The 25,415-nt window shown below is 44.3% G+C and overlaps 1 long non-coding RNA gene across 1 annotated transcript in view; it reads left to right on the forward strand.

Moving 5' to 3' along the window:
* The first annotated feature begins 14,977 nt into the window (after positions 1-14,977).
* The window catches only part of LOC119393631 (uncharacterized), a 75,230-nt gene continuing 64,792 nt past the window's right edge, over positions 14,978-25,415 (forward strand). Inside the window, exon 1 of the long non-coding RNA XR_005183947.2 lies at positions 14,978-15,052. This is a non-coding gene — a long non-coding RNA (uncharacterized LOC119393631). The remainder of the gene's footprint in view (positions 15,053-25,415) is intronic.

Below are 25,415 nucleotides of genomic sequence, written 5' to 3' on the forward strand. Positions count from 1 at the left end.
TAAATGACCACGCTCACGCCTCCTTTCTCCGGTTTACATGAACTTTGAGACTTAACTTATTTTGACGCCAGCTGATTCTCAGAGCCGCATGCAATAAGTAGCGCGATTCATTATTGGGGAATTTCGGCATCTAAGCCAATGGTACTGTTATATTTTTACCTCTGTTTATCATCTCCTTGATATGTAATATACGTTACAAAGCACTAACAAAAGGAGCTGAAAACCATGTGCTACGAATACACTACCTCTTTTTTTGCAGTAAATTCGGTCGGTTTGTACTGCCCCCATAGCAAAACAATGCAATGGTGGGACTAAACTTCAAAAATATTTTTCTTGGCTAAAACAAAAACTACTTCGATTAAACTTTCTGTGGATGAAGTCGTTACAATTCTCAATCGTACGCGCTTTTCTGCTTATTTTTTCTTGGACCACCTTAGGGTGCTACAGACGTCTGAACATAGGCCAATGTAGCGTTTTTTTCAAGTTCAGGGTTTTATTTCAGAGCCTGTGCGCCACACACAGGCAAAACAAAAATTTTAGAAGATAGTACGTTTTATGGAGAGTTCTATAAAAATAATTGATGTATCTCGTATACAATCGTCTTTTGTAAAAAAATTCCCGAAAACGCTGCAATTTGCTTAATTTTACCTACGCGCCAAGGAGTGAAAAATGTAAAGCTGCTCTAAGAAACCGTTCTATAATGAAAGCGCGATGCTCTAAAAACACAAAAAAGCAAAGTTCGAATGAATACGTGAAACGGTCCATTTATAGCGAATTTTTCTTTCGTACCTGGTTTTCCACCATATCGAGAAGTTCAAATGGCGCTCACGTGCCCGAAAAATTTTTGCCGCTCAAAATATTTTGGGAAAGTACTCTAGAACTAATGTCTCTATGTGTGTAATTTTCTCAGATTTTTTCAGAGAAATTGATTTTTGTCGAGCGCCCCGACTGGGACAGTTGGCATGGAATGACCCTGCTAGAATAGTAGAGAAACAGTATTCTAATGTAAATACAAACCGCTGAATAAAAGCAACAGCTGCTTTCAAAGCTTTAATCGGACAGCTTGACTCGCTTATTAGCGAATACGTCCGCACCTACGGTAAAAAGGAGCTCGACGGACGCACTATATGGTACTCCTGTATTCACTTTGCAGGGGCATAGCCAGGGGAGGGGGGGAGGTTTGGGGGAGTTCAAACACCCCCGAAAATTTTCAATTTTGCTTGCCTATATACACGTTACACATAAAACGCACGCACCAACATACATAAAGTATGGTTAAATTATGGCCACACCCCTGACTTTCAGGAAGAGCTGGTAAAGGCGCGGAGTTTTCCTTGAGCCCGCTCATGGCGATGCCATGCGGCAACAAAGGCAGACAGTCGCTCATCCTCAGTTGGCGATTATGTTCAGAAGGAATGTGGGAAGAAGACATCCTCGGTTGTGGTGGAGCTCACACCGAGTATTGCGTGTCCGCAAGCCGGGCAGATCTCGACAGCTCGCTTTTGACGGTTACAAGGACCGCATACACTTCGCTTCATCGACAATCAACAACTTGAACCTCGATAGCAAGGTAGCCGAAATGATAGCAAGTCCGTTTATGAAATTTCGGCATTTCGGTCCCCCTTGAGATTTCTCCCGCGCAAAAATGGACACGCCCATGCGATGCCGCTTTGTCAACGCTTGGCGGACCGACAGCAGTCCGCCGCAGCGACAAATTAACACCGAGACGAGCCCTGAGAAAGGCACTCCTACAAGACGAGTGAATTTTGTGTAAGACTGCAAGTATAATTGGAATAGAAAGTAACGAGTAACGTGACAACTCACGTTACCGGAATGTTGTAACGAAAGTACGTTACGCGTTACAGTTCCGAAATAGTAACGAGTACGTTACTTAGTTACTGAAAAAAGTAACGCGTTACCGGTAACGCTGTTACTTGTAACGCGTTACCGCCAATACTGAATGTAGCTTTTGCTGACTAGCAGTGCTCCGGGCCGAATGAGGAGCCCATGCGCGCACGTATCTTTGTCGCCGCCGCTGCGAAATCTTGCGACAAACCGCCTTCGCGGGCAGCGTCTGCCCCCAGTAACGCATAGCTCGGCCGCGTGAGCATCGCCCAAACTTGAGCTTCGGTTCTCTATACCAGACACGACCCAAGGACGATATAAAGACGATACAAGTTGACTGCACTCCAGCAAGCACATACATTGTGTACGCATGGATGCTCCCATGATAGCTGAGCGATAGCTGGTTCCTGTAAAGCACCTTATTGTAGCGAATTGGCTTCATCTGGTTTGAGTAAAGCGTCCTATGATATGCAACCTTTGCATGTGCACCATAGCGGTATAAAAAGCGTCAAGTCAAACAAACGACAAATAAGCGACAAGTGAAGTCATCCGCAATATGCGGGATGTAAAATAACAGGAAGCGTGTAAGCCGACCAAGCTAATGCTTAATTTTTCCCGTGTTTTGGTATGCAATGCAGAAGACATTAATACTACGTGGAATATTACGTGCAGTCACAAAACAACTACAGCATGACCAGGCCCGTAGCCAGGGGAGAGGATAGGTGCCCGCCCCCCGCCTCCGAAATTTTGATAGATGGGGTGTTTTACCCAAAATAAATAATTAAAATAGGTGTTTTTCTCAAATAGTCAAGGCCTTCCGCAAGTGCCCCCCACTCCCCCCCCCCCCCCCCCCCCCCCCCCACAATGTATATCACTGGCTATGGGCCTGGCATGAGCAGTGAAGACGAGCATGACACGTCTTGCTAGGTAAGTAGGGCAAGCGGATAGCCCTCGGGGCGCCACCGCGGCGAACGCGAGATAAATTCGCTTTGCACACAAATTTCTTTTCATCGTCGCTGTAAAAAAGAACCAAAATGGTTTTCGAGCAAAGAGAATATTCTTGGCTTAAACAGCGAGGAGGCGTGGCGCTTTCCGAAGCTTTTCCCGCGAACGTGGCGTGCCGCTCCGAACGCAGTCGACCGCCTAAAACCTCCGCATGGCGTCAGCCGCCGACCTCTTCATCTCCTTCATAACTATGCGACAATGCATGCTGAAGACTGTGCGGGGGTAAAACAAGCTCCCTAAGCTTGCCGTGCGCGCTTGGTATCCCACGCTCACTCACGTGGTTGTCGTTGAGTTCGGATACTACGTGTGTAGCTGATGTAATGCACAGCGTGCCACTGAGGAAACGCTTGTCTTCCTTTTTTTTTTTTTCAGAATATGCTCGGGGTGTACGCCTTCTTTCACGCTTGTAGAAACCTACTTTGGACCCTTAGGAATTGAGAGGAGGATAAGCAAAACACCTATATAGCTAGTAAGACTTGTTGGACTGGTTGGCTATGAATTGATGAAGCCACTTCTTTCGTCATCAGTCATTGAAGAGTGAAACACCTCTTCCCACTTGCTCACCATTGTCAACGCACTGCGCCACCGTTAAGAAAATCTTCAACAAAGTGGACGATCGATTACCCTCGGCTTTCGTGATCAGTTCTCTATCTGTGTTTCGTATCCGTTAACATGCGACTGCTTTGAGTGAATGATGACGAAGTACATACAACTTATATGAATGTTTATTGTATATGTCCTCTATTTTCTCATCATTCATTCATTCATGCCCCTTAATAAGCGGGGTCTACAAAGGGAAGTTTAACGCTATGGGATTTACAATGGCACTCCCACAGATAATGCAGCTGTCTTCTATAGTTTTGTAGCATTTCTCAGATATGATTGGTTCGTGTGGCTCCGCGTTAATGGACAGTGAAAGCGGTCTTGGGCTTGGTATTCACAGCTGACTAAATATAAAGGCTTTGATTAGCCATGGTGAGTGATACAAGCTGCTTTAAATTAGTTGTCAGGAAAAGGGTTATATAATAAGAACATTTGAGCGAGAAAATAATGAATTCTGGCTCAATTACGACTTGAAATAAGAAAGCTATTTTGAAGAACACTATAATAAATGATCCGAAAGACCGGAGGCACAAGTAAGACGTTAAGAAGACTAACTACATGTACTGCTTAATATTTGCATATTGTTCACGAGCCGCACCTTAATTGGAGACAGGCGATTTACCCAAGCGGTTTCCTTCGCTGTTCTTACTGTTAAGTTCTACGCGACCCGTGAGTGGGTTCTGGTCCCTTTGAGCAGGTGTGCAACTAAGCACGCCACGTTGTTTATCCGGAAACGGCGTCATCGCTTTGGCCGAAAGAAACCAGTGGAGGAAGGGGGGGGGGGGAAGGGGCGAGGACGCGGAACGAAAACCAGCACGTGGCTGTAATTACAATCGGCCGAAGAGAGAGGCCCGTGTGAAGGTCGGCCAAAATCGCATTTCCGCCATTTATTCACTCCTACCGGTCCTGGACAAGACGCATGATTACGCAGACCCAAATGGCAACGAACTCTGATGGAAGAAATACGGGAATCAACACTGAGGCAGGGATTGGAGATGTAGCTCGGTTAGGAAAAAAATGAAAGGCCGAGCCAGCGTTGTCCAAGACGAATGCGCTGCGCAAGAAGTCTGGCTATTACGTTACCGCAGCTCCTGCTGATTCTTCGCTTCCGGAGACTGATTGGGCCAGACTCGGTGGTCGTTGGCGATGCCACCGATACCACCCAAAGGGTTAGAGCACTCTTACCGGAGCGCATTGCTCTATTCTCTACGCTTCAAACAGCGATTTGCCGCGCTTCCCTTTCCCTCGGATCCAAAACCACCTCGTAACCTTCGTCGCTTCTTCGTTTATGGCTTTCTTTACCCTAAAACATAGAGAGATCGCGACGTAATTTGCCTCGTTTACCACCTGCCATGATGTAGCACCCGTGATAGCGCGCCGATCGATTAAAGCTGAGAGGCGATGATCTCTCATGCGCCGTTCGACGCAGCCACTCAATGTGTCATTATGTTTTGTACGAAATCTATACGTATAAATATACTTGCGCAACGCAACCGTGCGCTTAATTCACACAAACTGCACTCCATCCACGAAAACACGATGGAACCTCTTTCGGATGCGGTCACTCACATGTTTATTATCTCCATTTTCTTTTTCCTACTTTATCTTTTTTCTACTCAACCACTTTCATAACTTCGTTTTCGCCTGTTGCAGTAGATAGATGGCTATAGCATTGAATACGTTTGCGATGGCCGGTGAAATAGCTGCAATAAAAAGGAGGGTTATTGCCTCGTCTCTAATATAGGCGAAAAATAACGTTCATTCGCTTGAATAATCAACCGGTCAACCAATCTGCCCTCTCGTCTGCACCTATACTTGACTGCAGTTTTCAATGTATTGTCTAACGGGCAACTGCGACTGCTAGTGAGAAAGTCAGACTAATTTTTAGGTGTAAGGCTTGCGTCAAAAGTGTAGTGTTTTCACTCTAGTGTTTTCACTACAGAAATCGGTATCTGAAGTCGGAAAAGAACATCATTGATTGATACACTTGTGCAGGCGCTATTACTGTACATCGTCACTGACCATATAATCGCCTACAAAATAGCAAAAACATAAGATGACTTAAACTTGAGAACTCACAATTTCTTCTCTTGTGTCGGCATGAAATACCTGGATACAACGTTAGTATAAGTCACTGTCTGCACGTAGTTTGCGCAGGGTAGGCTATACGTGATTGTAGACGGTAACAGTTCTGCTCCTAACACTTGCGTAACTGCAATGGAGCTCTTGTCTATGGGGTAAAGGTTACGTGCACCGAACACTTCACAAAACTATGCCCTATCGATCTATCCAAGAAGGGTAGCAGCTAGGTGCACGAACCTGGGGCCAAAAATTTAATTGATCCTGCTAGGACGGCGTAAGCTCGTTGACGTTTCTGTTATTACATTGCCTAAAGCTCAACAATTGCAGAGACTTTCAGCTATGGCTACAAATTTATCTATTTATGTGCTCCGAAAAACAAAGATAACGGTGCTACAAGCCTAATATGCGCATATTCATAAATTGCAACAAATATGTTTTATTCTGAACTGGCGCGTGCTAGTACGTCACCAGCGTGTTACCATTCAGAGCTATTCCATTTGTTACGCGCGTAAAATGAAATATTGCCGAATACTATCTCAATATTGACTAGTAATATAACTTCTGAAGCCCACAATCCCAACTCAAGAAGGTCAGTTTTCCTAGATTGTTTGCTGCAAAAATGTCTTTACTGTTACAAGCGTCATACGCCCAAAAAGGGTTAGGCCACCGATAATATACTTTCCTTGGCATCATTATGTGGTGATTTTCATTAAAAGGGTTCGCGTAACACAAAAGTATTAGTGTAGCTCAGCCGTTAGTGTGACACTTTTTTTTCGTCCTCTCTTTTTTCTTTCTTTATGCAGGCTGGGAAGCTGAGCTAACGCTTAAAAGCGTCGGGTCAGAAACATATTCAAAATGATTTACTGAGCGACTACAAGTACGCTGTTTTATCGCAATATTGTAACATGTGAACACTGGTTTAAAATGTAGGTGAACAATTGTAAGCTAAAAACCCATCTTGTATCTTCTAGATGTTTTGAGACTACTCGTTATTAGCATGTTTTTATTGAAGTCACGCATGCGGGCATACCCGACAGCCCATCTTCGTATTTCTCGCTTGTTTTTGGCGCAAATGTTAGCAGGAACTATGCCTTCTACATTTATTGACATACTTAAGCTACCTTCGTGCTCGAAACCAAACACCTAGTGCAAACACCAGCCTGCCTAGATACTTATTTTCTGCGCGAACACTTGGCAAACACAGAAACTGATGCCTTGTCGATAGGGCTACTGTCAACTTCCGTCTATTGCGCAACAGCAGCAGCACGTACCATATCAGGGTACACTATAGTGCACAGACCCTCGGCTCCAGAGCTCTTCATAGCGGGAAGTGGACTGAGTGCTTTCCTGCTTCTCGTATCTCGCCTTGAAACTATTACTGCTGAAAGTGTCAACACCGTGGCGATGGCATGAAAGTGCAAGTATGGCACGAAAAATGCTTGTGTAAAGCACTCTCATACGTCGGTGATAAGAAAAGATTTAGAAAAGACGTTCCGGCTCTTTTATTTTTGTTTCTCTAGTATTTGTACAGCCTATATCTCTCATCAATAGCTTTCCCCCCACAGGGGCGGCTGCGAAAGCAGGCGTTTGTTTGGTGAGCGGCGTCACCACGGACCCGAGCCAACGAAGGGGAGAAGGGGGGACGCTGGTATTGTGGCAGGGGAATGTGCTGTCAGTGTTAGACTTCCTCAGTCTATTTTTACAGCTCAAGTCAGTGACTTATATGAGCAGTTTTAACTATCTCCATTGGGGAACATAAGAAAGCAATAATATACACCGACACGTTAAGTGTACTAAAAGCTCTAAATCTGCCACCTGAGTGTTAGCCCTTAGTTGGTGACATTATAAATAGCATCGTTCTGAAAAGCGAAGGAGTTTGCATTCGTTTGTGCTGGATCCCAAGCTGTGTTAGAATACCTGGCAATGAAAAAGCAGATAAATATGCTTCCCTAGCTGCTCACGAAACAGTTACGAAAACGAAAAAGACAGCCAGCGAAAAGACGCCAGGCCTGCGCTGAAACCGCAGCACAGTCACAGCGAAAGCTGGAAGAGCGGCGTTTCTAGAGCCCGTTGTAAGCTCTCTTGGGGCTACAATACAAGTACACTAGAAAGGTACCCACTAAGCCATAAATCACAATTTTTGTGAAGTTGGGAAGAACCTACTAAGCCATTATTTGTCATTCTGCGGAGAAGCGAGACACCAGGTAGACGTCTGTAAGGCATTATGTGCACTTTGTTGACGCGACGACTGATGACGATGAAGAATTATGGCTCAGCCCTTTGTAATTGGTTGGAAGCTTTAAACGGCCCACCAGTTATGTAATTTGCATTGGGTGACGCCCGGTCGCTATTTCCCTCTCCCGTCATGCTGTATACCACACGTTGACGTGGGAGAGAGACGGGGGGGGGGGGGGGAGGAGGGGGCGAAGAACTTTACTGAGACCCCGAGGAAATGGATCATGCGCTTATGGGCTTCCTTGGCAACCAATACAAGTGCACTTGCGAGGAACCCACTACGCTATAAATCATTGTAATTTTACTGAGACCCCGAGGAAATGGATCATGCGCTTATGGGCTTCCTTGGCAACCAATACAAGTGCACTTGCGAGGAACCCACTACGCTATAAATCATTGTAATTTTTTAGAAGTAGGGCAGCAGGCACTGTGCCATTTTTCGTCAATCTATGGAGAGCCGTAGTACCTGCCAAACGCAGGTAAGGCATTATGCGCACTTTGTTGATGCTGTGTCTGATGACGACAAAGAATTATGGCAGAGCCCTGTAATGGGTTGGAAGCAAGGAGGTTTAAACCCCCTTGGTTGGAAGCATTCAACAAACTACTCGTTGCGCAAATCGCTTTATGTGATGCCTGGTTACAGAATTCGCGTTGTGCGACGCTTGGTGCTTATTTTACTCTTCTACCACGCTATATTGCATATGCTAATGTGTTTCCTTCCCGACATGAAGCCTGTATAGGACCTTTTTGCAAAGCAGTTTCAAGCACCGGCATGGCTCAGAGGTTGAATATTGGGCTCCCACGCAGAGGGCCCAGGTTCGAACCTCGTTCCATCCTGGAATTTTTTTCTCATTTCAGTTTTTTTTTCCTATTTCGAGCAATACTGGTTACGGACACCGGCGGCGGCGGCGGCAGCGGCGGCGGCGGACAACTACGGCGCCAAAAACGGCCGGTGAAATGATCTCATAACAGCTTTCGCTGTAAAATTGGTGCAGCATTGTTCGATAAGTGGCAGCACCAGTGGAACTCGTGCACAAATAAAAAGCTTCACCTAGCAAAACGCGTACTTGGAGAATGAAAGACCTGTCGTCACCAAGAACGGTTTGTTGAGCTAATTTTATGCCGACTCCGAATTGGGCACGCACACGTGACACACTTCTTTCCCACAAACGAGGAACAACTAACTTGCGAGGAACCCTTAACACTTATACCCATCCTACTCACATGTCCCCATTCTGCTACGCAGAGACAAAAATATTTCGAACTATACAAACAGCACACGCCTATCCACCCTGTTCTACTTCTTGGAGATGATCCTCTTGTACCCTTGTCTGCTGTGCTGAAATTTCTACGGGAATGGGGCTTTTTAAAATAAGCTGTAAACGACATCATTTCATCGTTCGTTACCTATCACCACCTTGTGCCTGACGCAGCATAGCCGCAGCTGCTTTTGCGCCATAAAAAAAACCGAATTATCTAACTAACATCAATAGGTTTCCTCTTCGCTCATACAAAATATTGGTTGCTTAACTAAACATTTTATTCAATTGTAACTGCGTTAAACATTCAAGGAGATGAAAAGTCCACATGCTTTACATGACTCTCTATCCCAAAAGACTATGCATGGCACTTGAAGGCACGGCACCGACCCATTTGACCGCACGTGAACATATGTAATGTAGCAACAGCAGATGACTGTAGCAATGACAAGTGTACTTCTTATTTACGTCATTTTTGTAAATAGTCAATTCCTTAGCGCCGATCGCGCACATGGACACTTCAATTGGTTCATTCGCATGACCCAACCGCAATGAGCAGCACAATTTCTCGCCCCATTTAGCACCTCGTACGTGATCAAGTTCTTTTTCGTGATTTCGTATAAAAGCGGAGAGACGTAAGAAAGTGCAACGAAGTGTTTCCGCGTCTGCGAGTATTCCTCGTAACGCAATACTCGGACGTCGCCCTAACTACAGATTGTTAGACCGTGAAACGGGAGCGACTACCAACTCGCCGGCTATATGGCTCACATGGTCTGTGTCAGCGTGGGACGCTTACTGGCGCAAACGCGACTCTCCCGCTGGCTTGGCGACGAACTTTTGATACGGTTAGCCGCGTCGGTAATTGACTGAGCCTACGCGAAGAGAGAGCGCCGAGGGCGTTTGGCACCGCCGTCGGCCAGGATCGCTAGGTCTCGGCAACCATGGTTTGTGTCTGTCGGTCTGAAAGTGAAACGCGATGCCTGGCTGCGCTGATGCCTAAAGCTTCTCACTCAACTGAGAACGGCTGAGTGCCAGGATGGAATCACTGCAAGCTCTGCTTAGCCCATGGACTCTCCAGGGAATGGCGGAGCCCGCGGTGCAACGGAACTCTGATCTCTTTGGTGCACGAGCGCGCTACGCAGATCCTCTATCCGCGCTGTCTGTCCGCGTTCAATTATTTGTCAGTAGGAAGTTTGCGAATAGGGGCCCCAATCGTTTTGGGGCCCCAAAGAAATAGCGTCGAGGCCACTGCGCATGCGCGTGACCAAACAGCGTTTGGGTTTTGAGTTGGGGACGCTATTTCTCGAGTTTAGCGGGAGCCCCAAAGCCTGCCCCAAAAGCTTTCCGTCAAGCAAACATAACGGCACCCACTGAAGCGATGGCTCTTGGCCCAGGCTAGAGTAACCTAGAATAGGGGGAGTGTCTGCAGCGCCACAGACCCTATTCGAAAACTACTAGCTCCTGCTTGACCCAAAGCGAGCACACACAAAGAGCGCTAGGGGCCCCAAACTTTTGGGGCCCCTATTCGAAAACTCCCTATTATCTGCTATGTGTTCCTTGTAACCAAGCATAGCGCAGGAACGATTCTTGATGTTCTATAGAGCTAGAACGCTTGCTGTTCTAGACATTGAGAAATTGTCCCCGTTTTTACATTTAGATTGTCTACGCGCTCCTGCAATAAAATTTGATGTTGCTTTTCAAGCGAGTAGAAGAACCTAGTCTTGAGAGCCCCGATTTGCTTAGTTTAATCATGGATTTACAGAAACCATATGAGGGATCAAACTTAAAAAGTTTTAATTGTTGGACCAATAAACGGAGGCAACTGGCAACTCCTCACCTATTATATTTTAATGCGCCTATTCCATTCTAATATGCTTCATAGAATTAAAGAATACCCAAAGATAACTTATCCTTGGTGGTGACTGGACGCACGGGCTGCGCATAACGCATATAGTTTGATTAAAAATTTCTTAAATGCATGCGTTTTCACGTGCTTTAATTGCGCTGTTTGCATCGCTGCTCAACCACTGTATCTGCAGTTTACCTCCTTTGTCAGAATATTGCGTTGTAGCTAATAAATTCTTAAGAAAAAGAATAATTTAGTTGCCCACGAGGCATTTTGTTTACAAGTTATGTGTAATATAATTATTCAATAAAATAGAACACGAGTGCATCGCACTGCCTACTTGAAAGATGAATGTCTTAGTTAATGTAGTAGTAATAAAATCGTCACTGCTAGCTGGCTTCATTCGCAGAAGTGAAGTGAGGAATGTCGCCTGTAGAAACTGATATATTAAAGAATGCACGGCAACATTTTTCTTGACTACTTACAGCAATGATTCAGTGCTGTTTATAAGCCTCGTTGTCATCTCTAGGATTGAGAAAATCAAGATCTTTTATTGTGGGCAACTCATCTATTATGGATAAATATGGAGAGGTATTGCATACGCAGTGTTCTCCGTAAAACGCTACGATTTAAATAGCAGCGAACTCTCAGTCACTTCAAGCACAATATAATGCGTTTGTTCCAGTGATTATTGATTATACGTCTTTCCCATGACCGTGTGCAGCAAGCGCATATATATTTCAAATGAGAACTTGTCAAAATTCTGCTTTGCATGCATATAAATGGAAGTGGAGCATGTATCAAAAAAGACGGGAAAAGAGCTGCTGGGATATATTCTTACTGCTGCCTTTTACTGCTGCCGGCAACCTGGTGCTCATTTTTCAATGTCTACGCACACGACCGGTATTAATCATAGAGCGAAATATTCGCAATTATATATCTCTGAAAAGCTCACTAGTAAAGTCCTCATCCATCATTCTTGAGCACTAGCATCGCTGAACGCAATGAAATAAGAAAAACAATCTTATCTAAAGAAAACTAAATTTCGATGAATTAAAGAATTAACTGCCTACCACTCAGCCCATGAGTGCAGAACAAACGACTTCAGTGCGCTTATGCAACGAAGCTATTTTTAAATAATGTTACGGGAAAATTAGCCTCCACGGTATTTGAAAGTTGGGTGATTGGACGAAGTGAAAATAAAAGATTGTGAATACACGACGAAACACACAAGCGATCTTTTCCAATTTTCAATATCTCCACCTACTCCCAAGAGTGCTACTTATTACCATTTCGGCGAGACGATATCGCGATGATACGTAATTACAAAATCAATACATTCGTGATTTCAGGCGAACCGCTGGCTGGCGTAGGCAGGCAAGTATGTGCACAAGACAAAGAAAACGAATGAAGAAAAATAAAAACATTACCATGGTTAACAAGAACTGAAAACGAAGTTGGTTCGAGAGTTCTGATGTAAAGAATATGTACAATTTTACAAGGGCGGATTGTAGGTTGAGAGGCAGCCTGTTTTACTGGGGAAAATATAATTTTCTTTGCAGTGGCACATTGGGTGTTACTGCTGATTGCAATAGACCCTTTTCATAATCCGCAAGTGCGCTTCTCTGCGCTGCATATTTGAGCAACTAATGGCGGCATCTCTCTTCCTTAGAGTGGAGACGAGGTCCTAGTTGCACGTGCTGAGGCTTGTCTATTATGCGTATTTATGTCAAGAGAGCCGAGTCTACATTTTCCACGTCATAGCGTAAGCAAAATGCGCTTGAACACGCTATTTGCAGTAAGTGACTAGCCGCCATTAGTTGGGCAAACTGCATGGCAGGAAAGCTAGCTTTACAATTATGAAAGGATCTATTGGCAGTCGTCCACGGGGTTTTACGTCTACAGAAGCAATAACGTTTAAATAACCTAGTGTGAAATTCACATTGCGTCTATAGGCCTTGATGCAATTAACTCGCTCCGCAAAACGAATCACAAATGTCTCAGAGCAGCAGAATAACCCATGTTGTTGACATAAAGTTAAATTCTAGAAAAGCGATGCTGAGCGGACATCGCCGTTTGGTATTTATCGTATTTCGTACTTATTCCTTGTCATCAGCGAGTATTTTACTAAGTAAGGACATAAACTTCTCTACATTGGTGACTGATAAATAGCTTTCACCGCTTCAAGTCTACACACGTTGTGGTGCACGCTCTACAGAAAAAATCTTACGTGTTGTGCCAGAGGTCCTACCCCCCGTGCAACGCTTCTACATACGGGCAGATCAGCTAGCCGCCAGAGTTTTAGCGAAACCTCGTCTCCTCCCCCCCCTCCCCCCAACGGCATTTCGCTACGGTCCCGGCGAACAGGTGCATCTTCCACCGTGCTGTACCGGCCTTCGACGAACTGTCAGTACCCCGACCCCGCAGGTGGAATTCCTTAGACTTCCTGCCTGTCGGAATCAGACTGTCTTCGACAATATCGTGTAGTGTTGGGCATGCTATACGATGATCGGTCAACGCCCCGCCTGTGTGTAGGCCGTCCTAAAAGTGGGCGGACGGTGTGCACCACGCTCCAAGTGCCGTGGAGAAGACAAGAAACAATGGACTTATAGATTATTTAGGGCCGTGCCGGCCCCTTGTTAGAGGAGTCGCCCCAGCCGCCTTCGTCGTGCTGGCAGGCTTTGTACGGTGAAAACTTTACCTGCTATAAAAGTTGTTATTGTTTTGCTAAACGACTGCCTCTTTCTGGACCTCTGAACAAATGCCCTTCTTCGGCTACGTGGACTCGTCAGCCGTGCGCTCTTGACGACACGCTAGTTTCGCTACTTAGCAAACTTCACAAGTCATGTTTTTATTCTTTAGTAAAGGTGAGCATTGCATATGAGACCACATTCTGTCTTGATAAGTTTTCTTGTGTTTTTGATGACTAAATATTCCCTTCTCATGCTGTTGCCATTTAGAGTTTTTGATGTTATAATGCCGTTAGGGACCCTTTAACAATTTTGTTGGGTCCCTAAAATGTAAATACATGTACCACAAGAATAATGAAATAAATAAACTTCAAACTTCAAACAGTGGTGACAGTGGCTGGGATACCGCGACCCGTACTCTGACCTGCGCACCCCCCCGCCCCCATTTCAGAACAGCGTATATGAGGTGCGTTACCCATCAAAACACGAGACTTTTACCAATTTGGAACACAAACTTCTCTACATTGGTAACTGAGAAGTAGCTTTCACCACTTTAAAATTAGGTGCGTGGTGGTGCACGCTCTACAGGAGAAATCTTACGAGTATATGATTCTCCATTACCAATCAAATTACGAGTACAGTGATTGCAGCGAAACAATAGATGTCAAGCAGATACACACGCGAAGTAAACAGAGCGAGTGAGGGAGAAAAATAAAAAAAAAAGACAGGAATGTTAACGGGAGGAAATCTCCGGTTGGCTACCCTTTACTAGGGAAGAGGAAAGGGGCGTGAAACAGCGTGTGAAGTTAACGGCGGCAGAAAAATAGACATAATCTAATCAATCACTGATTGTAATAGCAGTGTTAGATGTGCAATATCAAAACAAACGCCGGAGAACACAACAGAAAGGTGTGCAATGTTGTGTGTATTACCACTTTAAACGTAGCTTTGATATCGTGAATTCGCTTTGTGTGCGCTCAGCCTTGTATTGATAAGCAAGCCAAGCCATTGTACAAGTGATTCAACCAATTAATCTTTGAGGTGCTTTCAAAGAACTATTGCATATAGGTTACAACATTTCACAAATGTATTTTCCTGAATGCTTGACGTAGTTACCGAGTTCGCAATAGAACGAAGCTGAGTAACAATCGAACGAAACTAACATCCTTTTTTCTGTTGTTCAAATAATATGACTGCACAGTTATTCAATATTCCTGATCGTTTTACTTTGCTTCGCCATGGGAATGTTTTTAGTCGCAGGAGCGCTCGTATTTTACAATTTTTTTGCTCAACACCAACTCAAGGGCCTTCACTAAATTTTGGCTCGAACAGCCGCTTGTCAATTAGACTGTTACTCATTCTTTACTTCCTTTTTTCTCTCACTGTTTCAATTATTTCTTCTTTCCTATTGCAGGCAGCTGGTAATGCTTTTAAGGCCACTGCTCGTGACTGGGTGAATACTGTGGCGCCGCATCGCCAAACACGGGGTAAGCCGTTTTTTCCCGTCACTTGAAAATGCCAAACCTCCCTAAACGTTGATTCGCCTGCTCTGTGCTGCATTCGACGCCATGTGGAAGCTAACTGCAAGCTTGCAGACGTAAGCAATTTCGAAGCCGGATGCTTAATGAGGTCCAGCGTAGTTCGATATTGGGTCAAGTGGGCAGCTTTAATCAGCGCCGCATCGACAGGCTTCGTTCTGCGGCATTGTTCTTCTATCAGGAAAAAAAAAAGTCCGTTACTCTGTATAGTTGACAGTTGGTCAATGTCATACTGCTCAAGGAGAAGGATGAGTGCTTGATTTTGGAGGATCTAGCTTTGCAGAGTTAGTCGTCAAATTTGTTGCAGATGTTCCAGCCATCAAATACTGTACACTCAGAATGTCAACGCATTCTGTCCTGTAGCAGCACACGGTGTGTTAGCCAAATTACGTCGAGTCACTTCTAATTCCCCGTTCCCACTCAAACACCATCAGGAAAAAAATGAGGAGGAGTCCAAGCATCTTTGTCCTCCTGTGTTTTTCTTCACCTTGTTATCTTGTGTTTTTGTACACATTGTAATAGTTCTGCATGAAATTTAAAATCATTTATTAAATATTGTTAAACGCCACCAACGGCATGACAGTGCGCACAAGACGACGACGAATCAAGTATTTCTTTCAGAGTCAACCATTTTCTTCATCGGTTTCACCTGGATGGATGAATGGATGCAAAACTTTATTGAATGTCGTGAGCTGAACGGCTCAGCGCGCAGCGGGCCACTCCCACGTTAGGACAATCAGGGCAAGCCCGACTGCCGCATCGAGGGCCCTCTGGTAAAATAATTATTTGTTGGGCTGGTTGGTCATGCATAACTGGCTGAAACATGTCTCGGCCAGTTACCTGGTATCTTCGGCATTTCTCAAGACAGACATCGTGGACGACTACGCACCACGAATACACGCTGTACCGATGACATCTGCATAGGCGTTTCTGTATATTTTCCATTTCACTGTGGCCTTGCTCGTATCTGTGTCGGTGTTCTCTGGCAGGGAATCTGTCCTATTGTGGCAAGTCCCATTAAAGAGGTCAAGCATTGAACTCGGACTATGCACGACTTCGTACCATATCTGCATAAGTGTTCAGCTCCTGCAACCTAAAAGGTAAGTGTTACCTGCCCAGGCTGCCGCTAGAGATGTTTGTCAGAGTCAACTTCTCCGAATGGATTTCTTTGGCAAATCTGGAGACTGTCAACTTTACCTTCTCCCGGTGGTTCTTTTCCGTTGAAGGCTTAACCCATGGTTTTTAGGGTATGGCGGGACGTTGATCCACTCCAAGCGTGTCAGAGGTATCGGCTGAGTCCCCGGTTGGTGGAGTGCGGCCGCCCGATTAAACGTTTGTAATATTTGCAGACTAAACCACTATTCAAACCTGTTATGCAAGAGCGTGATTTCGTAACCGGCTGCCAGGACTACAGTACGTGGAGACTATCCCTGCAGTCAAAAGATTTAGACACCACACGACACCAGATAATTTCGATAACAAACCGTTGTCAAAAAAGCAAGATCTTCGTGATTAGTCATTGCATCAATTAGCTGGAACATACTTCAAGACATTTCTCTCTCTTCGGAAACTAAGTGTTTGGTACAAAAAAATCCATACCCTATATAATTTAGTTCTATTTCTTTTTTTTTTCTTTTGTTTCCACAGTGCCCTCACACGTTGGTCTATTCTCTACTTCCTAATGTGCACTGTTACTTTTTTACGTCTATACAGTTATGTCACCTTCCTTGTCTTCCTGAACCAAGTGAATAATTGTTGGGGTTTAACGTCCCAAAACCACGATATGATTATGAGGCGTGCCGTAGCTGAGAGCTCCGGAAATTTCGAGCACCTAAGGCTCTTTAACGTGCACCTAAATGTGAGTGCACGGGCCTCAAGCGTTTTCGCCTCCATCCAAAATGCGGCCGCCGCGGCCGGGATTTCATCCCGCGACCTTCGGGTCAGCAGCAAAGTACCATAACCACTAGATCACCGTGGCGGGCGTCCTGAACAAAGCTATTCGATAGGCTGCAGTTCGAATAAGCGCTTTAACTATTGTCAAGCCAGTTTGCCTTGCACAGTTCATTTGCCCTGAATGCAACCGCAAGAGTGCCATTTCGCGTCGCTTTCCATGATACGACGCAAGGCATGTTAGCATATTTGCCACTGCTTTGATCTACATGATATTCAAACAGCCTTCGCGAAGCAGCGAATGACGCCACCATCAGACTCGTCGGCCAGAGAGTATTGCAATCCCGATGAGAATAGCACCCGGGCTTTTCGAATAGCGCAAGCCAATGCTGTGTAAACAAAGCATCGCCCTAGCCCCCTACTTCCAATGCAAATAGGCTCGCTCTCGCTTGTGACTGGAAAGTGTTGATTGTTGTAGAAACTTCTCGCAGTTTGTCTGTTGTATGACTTTCTTTCGTAACCTACCGACATCGTCTTGCCTTCTAGAGGTCTTCATATTTGCGCTCTTTCATAACCATTGCGGTTGATCGCCTAAGGGCATAGGCGTGCGCAGGGTTCCCCATTAAGGGGGGCAAAGGTTCGTCGCACCGACCCCCCACTCTAATAAATCAATATATGGTGCAAATTTTGCGCCCCCCCCCCTTCTTGGGTGACTAGAAGGGTCAATGTACGGGGCAGATTTAGCGTCCCCCCCTCTTAGGTGATTAGGGGGGGGGCGGCCGCCCCCCCTGACCCCCCTGTGCGCACGCCTATGCCTAAGGGGTTGCACCCAACGAATTTCGTAGCTTAATTACAGCCTAATTAGTTATTAACGACTTGAGCTGCTCTTCTGAGCTATTTCCTTTACTAAAGGCCAATATAATCTGATAAAATGTGAGACTCTTATTATAATCAGGCAACTATAATAATCGTGAAATCGTGAAAACTATAATAATCGTGAAAGTTTGCTTGCTTTACAAGTCGAGCAATAACAATGGTCTCACTCAAGAAATTCGTCTGAGATTTTTCACTTGTGCAGGCTCCTACGTTTTGGTTTCTTGACATATTTTTAAGTACAGTTATTGTTATTAATGTTTTTAAAACTGTGCAGCGCAAGGCTAAGTCGACAAAGCTAACTGAATCCAACGCAATGTTCCTTGCCCTGCTGTTAAATGTGCGTCTTCCTATGGATGCGTCCAAAAGTTTATTGAAAACAAATCTTAGGAATAAAGTAAAATACAAGAATGTTGCTATGAACGGCTTCCATCTTGAAAGTACTCTCCAGGTTAGTAACGCTGATACCAAGTTATCTGAGAGTAACGGGTAAAAAAAAGCATTGTGGGAAAAATAAAGAACGCGTGCTAATGCACACAGCGCTTCTTTCAAAACTGCAGCTGCCTCCGGAGCTTTAGAAACGTCATCGTTTCTAAAATTCATTACCTCTGAGTCACCGTGCATTTATCATATTTCAATGCAACTGCCAGCCTGATCATGAGAACTTACTTCCGCATTTGCCCTTTTTCTTTGATTACTCATACACATCTTGAAGAAAAGAACGCCGGCCTCACAAAAGAAGGACAATGCCTTCATAAAAGTTTACAAAAGCAACAATATTCGAACGAAGAACGAAAATATCAAACTACAAGTCGCATTCCGTGTCAAAAGCCACCTGCAAATTCATAGAACTACTCCCACCACTATTCCCGCGGTCGTAATGAATGTGAAATTTCCTTCTTTTAGCCAGAGCTCGCACCTTAGGTTTTCGTTCGGGAAAGACTCAGAAGTTGCGGATGTTTAATTTTAACTTTTCTTCCACGTCATTAAATGCTGGACCAATGAAAGCAAGTTAGAAAGGCAACTCCATTAGACGAAGAAGCTTACGCTGGGCGGCTTTTTTTTTCCTTTTTTTTTTTACTTGTGCCTTAGCAGCAAGATTTCTGAGAAAAATAATTTTGAGTCAAATGAATAGCTGTGGTCTGAGTGTGTGGGTGCGAAGGAAACCGGGTCGCATGTAATATTTCTGAGAGAATGCGACGAAAAGCTTTCGTTGCCGCGGTTATCTCTTTCGAGACGCCCATTTCATTCTTCCCGGCAAATCGTTCGTCTTTTCTCATTCAGCTGCGCGCGTCGACAATTCGCCGGCTCACTTCCTCTGTGATCACACATCTTTAATGAAAGCCCTCGCGGTACTTCTTGTCTTTGGCTCGGTTTAGAAGCGATTACGGGAGATATCGAGCTCGGTGGTGGAAAAAAATGAAAAGAAAAAGGAGCCGTTTTCTCCAAAGGCGTGAAAAGCAAGGAGGGTAGTTTCAAAGCAGGGTCACCGGAGAATGAGAAAAAAAGCGGCGTGCTTTTTTTTTCTATTGCAGCCATTTCATAACGAAGCATAGATTTGTTGTTTTCTTTTATTCATGTGTAAGAAAGCAAGGGGCGCACTTGTGTGCCGAGAACTACACCGTCAAAAGGTTGAACTCAGCAGCACGGTGAGTGTTCTAATTCCTGCGTGTGTACCGAACATGAAAACGTCACATGGGAGACATACACGTGCTTGCATTACATCGTATATCAGCTGTCACGTTTCGTAAGTTTTGCATTATTGCAGAGAATGCAGAAATACTAATACAATAATTGTTGCGCTTTAACGTCCCAAAACCACGACATCATTACGAGGGACGCCGTAGTGGAGGGCTCCGCTAATTTCGACCACTTGGCGTTCTCTAACGTGCACGTAAGCACACAGACCCCAAGCATTTCTGCCTCCATCGAAAATATGGCCGCCGTGGCCGGGATGCGATCCCGCGTCCTTCGGATCAGCAGTCGAGCACCATAACCACTAGACCACCGTGGCGGGTAATGCAGAAATACTCAACATCGGCCCAACAAGAATTTATAATTGATACCAGTTGATGCAACTGTATTTCTACGCACCAGACACTCGCTAAAAACTTAGCTAAAATTAAGGGCTAATAACGCAGTTCATCGTCGAGTCAACGCTTAAAGAACAATGATTTGATTCATGTGCTTGTGCGCCACTATCAGCCCCCGGCTTGGAAATTTCAGTTTTACACCTCCGAAGACAGCTGCGATTTTCGCGGCGCTAGCTGCTAGCGACATACGTATATAGCGAGTCAAGAAGGGTTGAGCTCTCGTCAGCACAAAACAGCACCAAAAGAGGTGTAATGAAAGCTGCAGGCCACAGCACGACACAGTAAATCGATCTTTGGAAAAGCAGTGCGCAATATGTCGCGCACCGTTTTTCGTCCTTAATAACTTTCTTTCATTGCTCCAAATGTACCGCGTTCCCGCGAAAATAAGAAGTGTGATGGTTCTAACGAGGTCCCATTTTCCTGCTGCTCAAAATGTACCCCAAAGGGAAAATCTCAGCTTTCCCCATATGCGCAAAGGTTAGTATTAGGCTAAAACTCTCAGTAAATTTTACGACGACTGTCTTGAAGCCCGTGTAAATGGCGGAAAATGAAAAGCAAAGCTTTTTCTTTGTTTTTAAAGAGCCTTCTCAAATCCTCCTTTCGTCGGGGATGGTTAAACTGTGCGCCTTCATTCACGCAGTCTTGAAGAGAAAAAATAAGCGGGAGTTTATCCGCGCAAGATAAGGTCGCATAGCTCTCATCCTAAGCTGCCCAGAATATTTTCACTGCCTTTCCCAACTTCGCCTGTGAATAAAGCAGCAAGTTGTGCTTCGTGCACATTTACAAGGTGCCATTTTCTCAGAGTTGCAGTAAACACCACCCAAAAAAATATAAAATAAATCAGACATTTCAGAGGGCCAGCCTCCCTGGTAAGGCCAGAGATGCAATAAAGTAAAGTTATTCAAATGGCAGATTGATTTGGGGGGTAATTTCCTGGCCTGCGACTTGACCTAGAGTGATTGGAAAAGGCAAGGAAAGAAAATTATAATAAAAACGAAGTTAATCCTGTCAGTACATATTCCTAAGAGGCGGTTCTAACAATACCACAAAGAATACGCAAGAACACAGTGACATAGTGTGCTGTCTTCCAGTTCTTGCTCTCTCAGACGACTAAATGTTTTTCTGCAACAGATGATTAATAATAATAATAATAATAATAATAATAATAATAATAATAATAATAATAATAATAATAATAATAATAATAATAATAATAATAATAATAATAATCAATCAATCAATCAATCAATCATTTATTTAACGTGCCCAGGAACAACCGTAAGGTCTTTGTGCAGGCGCACGCAAAAAAAAACAATAAAAATAAACTATACAATACAGACAGTCTTCAGAAATAAAAAGAGCAAATACACGTAGACAAAGAGAAATGAACACAAAAGGGGAGGAGTAAAATAAGACAACACGAGAAATATTGAAGGGGAATGAAAAATTAGATTGCATATATACAACTATGCGGAAAGGCGGAGAAGGGAAGACTTTGTACATTGTGCCATACTATGTCAAAACAGTACAAAGCTCGGATAAAAACAATGATTGTGGACTATGAAAAATGTCAAGATCAAGAAAATTAACATTATAGAGACTTTGTATTCTGTGAACGGTAGAGTGTTGGAAGAAGCAGGCGGGTACATGAAACGGTCTGTTCTCTCTGGTTAACTTACGCGGAATTCGAAAATTAACACAATTGAGAAGTACAGGGCAGGATATGATACTGTGGACTAGCTTGTAAAGAAACAAGAGATCAGAACGATTTCGTCGGCAGTGAAGTGATGGCAATGATAATAATTCAGCAGTATTTGAACGAGATTTTTTAGCAAAGCGATGGTTATATATGCTAAGGAATTTTTTCTGGACTCGTTCAATGGTGTTACCGCTGGATTGAGCAATGCCATTCCATATCACGGACGCATACTCCAGTTGAGGAAGACATAGCGCGGTGTACAATTTTCGGAAGGGCATAGGAGAACGGAATTCTCTAGACAATCTGCAAACACAGCCTAGGGTGCGAAGACCCCGCAAAGCAACACGCTTAGCGTGAGCAGAAAAGTTTAACGTGCTATCAACAACAACACCAAGATCACTGATTTCATAAACCTTGCATAAGGACACAGAATTGACAGAGTATTGAAATGACACGCTAGATGTTTTGCGAGTGATAGACATGAATTTTGTCTTCGAGGCATTCAGAGAAAGGTTATTAGCGTTGCACCATTCGGAAAAAGAGCGCAAATCTGACTGCAGCAAGCGACAGTCGTTAACTGAATGAATTTCCTTAAAAATCTTGATGTCATCGGCATACAAGAGGAAAGAAGAATTACGAATGGCAAAAGAAACATCATTAACGTAAATTAAAAATAGGAGTGGGCCTAATACTGACCCTTGAGGGACCCCACTAGTCATTTTATACAAAGAAGACGTTTGGCCATTTACCGCTACATAACAATATCTATTGAGCAGATAGCTCTGCAGGAGATTCACAACCGACAAGTCAACATCAAATTGCGCAAGTTTAACCATAATCAGTGTGTGGCTGACTACGTCAAAAGCCTTGCTCAGGTCACAGTAGAGTACGTCAACCTGTCCTCTCTGAGAAATAGGTGCGGAGATCTGCGTCATGAAACTAGCAAGATTTGTGGTAGTTGAGCAGCCAGCGAGAAAACCATGTTGATTAGGAATCAATGAGCTTTTAACACTAAAAGACAATATTTTGTGAAGAGCCAGCTCGAAGATCTTTGATGTGGCACATAGTAGAGAAATCGGGCGATAATTAGAAACATCTGTTTTAGAGCCCGACTTAAATACTGGGAAAACACGAGCAGTTTTCCACATGCTAGGAAATGTGGAAGTGTCCAGGCAGTTATTAAATATCGTAGTCAGTACTGGGACAAATATACTACTATAAGCTTTTAGTATGGCGGAGGGGATGCCATCTGGGCCACATGATAAGGATGGTTTTAAGCACTTAATGCATTCGCAGATAAGATTTTCATCCAGCGACAAAGCACTGGGTGAGCGAACTGCCTTAGGCTGTCTGATATCAGTGCTAGAGTCTGAGGCCTTATAAACGGATGAGAAATATGCGGCAAAACAGTCAGCGACGGCATGCACTTCTACCCCATTTGAGTCTAGTAGTCTGAAAGACTCTCCGCTTTTGCTGGACCGTTTACGTACATACTTCCAAAACTCAGCTGGCCTGTCAGAAGCGCTTTTTTCTAAGAATTCAATATACGAACTATGATCCCGTTTATATAGGCGTTTAGCGAGAGTTCGAAAAAAGCTGAACTCTTCCTTCCACTCGCTCGATGGAGAACATTTAGATTTCCTGTGTGCGCGATCTTTATGCTTCAGTGCACTGATAAGTTCAGATGAGAACCAGTGGGGATATTTACGTTGTTTATGTGTGTATTGGGGAATAAAATTACGCATGCTGCTCAGTACAAGCTCCGCAAACTGATCAACCTGGTCATCAACATTCGGTTTGTCAGTAACCTGTGACCAGTCAACGGTGGACAAGTGATGATAGAGGCCCGTGTAATCACCTCGCTTGAACGCAAATCTTGGAGATTTGTTTACGTAACTGCTGTAGCTCGTTGTTTCGGCTGATGCAGATAATCTTACGTTAAGTGGTGGGTGGAATTTGTCCGGACGTACAAGAGAGATGTTGGAGCGGGAAACTTCAAGGGGTTGATCGTTTGACACACACAGGTCTAAGACGTTGCCACTGGAATTGACGACTGAATTATGTTGCACTAGGGAATTAAACGCCAGAAAGTCCAAGAGCAGGCTGCACTTTTTCTCTGTGAAATGATTGTAATGAGAAAAGGTAAGCGTGCTCCAGTCAATTCCAGGTGCATTGAAATCCCCAAGAACAATAATTCTGTGCCCACTATGAGAAGATATCACAAGTTCAATAGAAGACATGACATCGTGAAACGAGGCAGGGGAAATGCTGGGCGGTAAATAGAAGCATCCAATCAACAATTTTTCACGGCGCTCAAGGTTGATTTCTAGCCAGATCGATTCTTCGATAGTTTCTAGGTCTTTCCGTCTAACGGATTTCAGTGAATTGTCAATGGCAATCAGCACGCCACCGCCTTTCTGTTTGGTTTCACTGAAATCTCGGTCACGGCGGAAGGTGGTGTAGGTCGGGGGAAAAAAGTCCGATGAGGGAATTTCAGTGCCGAGCCAGGTTTCAGAGATAGCAATAATAGGAAAAGCAGACGAAAGAACATTAGAGAAAAACTCGAGTGTCTTGGTACGCAGACCCCGAGCATTTTGGTAGAATATGTCTACGTCACACGGCACTTTGGATTCCAGTCACTATCTCAGAGGGATGAAGCATGTCATCGCGCAGCTCCCCACGAAATGGCTTGAAGAGGCATCCGAGGGGCCACATCGAAGGGTCATTCAGGCGTTGTAGTGTTTCCTCGTCAACTTCAATATAGAATGAAGAATATGACTGGAACTTTGTTTGAAGTCGCCGGCAGGAGATGGGAGACAGATCCAATGAAGCAATATGTTTCTTAATGTCAGCAGTAGTGGTGTCCGGGCTCAGCTTCGTAACAAAAATGGCCTTTGGCCATTGTGGCCTTTGTGGCCGTTGAGCTACAGATATAGTGGATGTTTTCATAACTCCAAACGAGGCGGGTTTCTTCTTTCTTTCACCCTCAGTCACCGCTGCAGAAGAGGCTGTCACAGGCATCACACTGACACGCTCCGACGTGTCTACGTCAGCTGGCGGCGAAGTCGAAGATGAAAGAATAATAATAATAATAATAATAATAATAATAATAATAATAATAATAAATTGGGGTAGCTACGAACTACTCGTCCGAAGACTGGCGAAACAGTGGAGCTGGTGGCGTTGCCCTCCTCCTTACCATCACTTCCCTTTCCCACCCCATAATATACTACATTATTCCTGGCTAGGGTAAGCACGACCAAGCATATTCTAGAATTTGAACAACTATACATTGGCTATCGATTGGTTATGACAACGTATCGCTCATGCTTCTCTTAGGCCATGCTAATCACATCGAAGCATTTTCTAGAATTTTTCGCTTATTGATCGATTATGGATTAGCTATTGATTTGTTATCGGTTGGCGATTGCTAGACTTTGGATCTGTATTTGGACCGTGCCAAGCACATCCAAGCATTTTCTAGAATTTACTAAGGCGAAATTCTTAGATAGCTCACGTAAATTGCTGATACCGCCGACGTCCTACGTCGGTGGCATCAACACCAATGTTGCAAAATGTCATCATCCCGTGGTGACGTCACCATATAATGTCACAGATCATCAAAACTTGTGACTCATGATGACGTCACTGTGGCGTCACATAACATTACGTCACATGGTGCCGTCGTCACGTGAAATCATTGCTTGGTCAAAAGTGGACCAAGCCCAGAGGCAGTTCAAAAAAATATGACGTGTAG

Source organism: Rhipicephalus sanguineus, chromosome 5 (assembly GCF_013339695.2).
Source record: "Rhipicephalus sanguineus isolate Rsan-2018 chromosome 5, BIME_Rsan_1.4, whole genome shotgun sequence".
Classification (NCBI taxonomy): domain Eukaryota; kingdom Metazoa; phylum Arthropoda; class Arachnida; order Ixodida; family Ixodidae; genus Rhipicephalus; species Rhipicephalus sanguineus.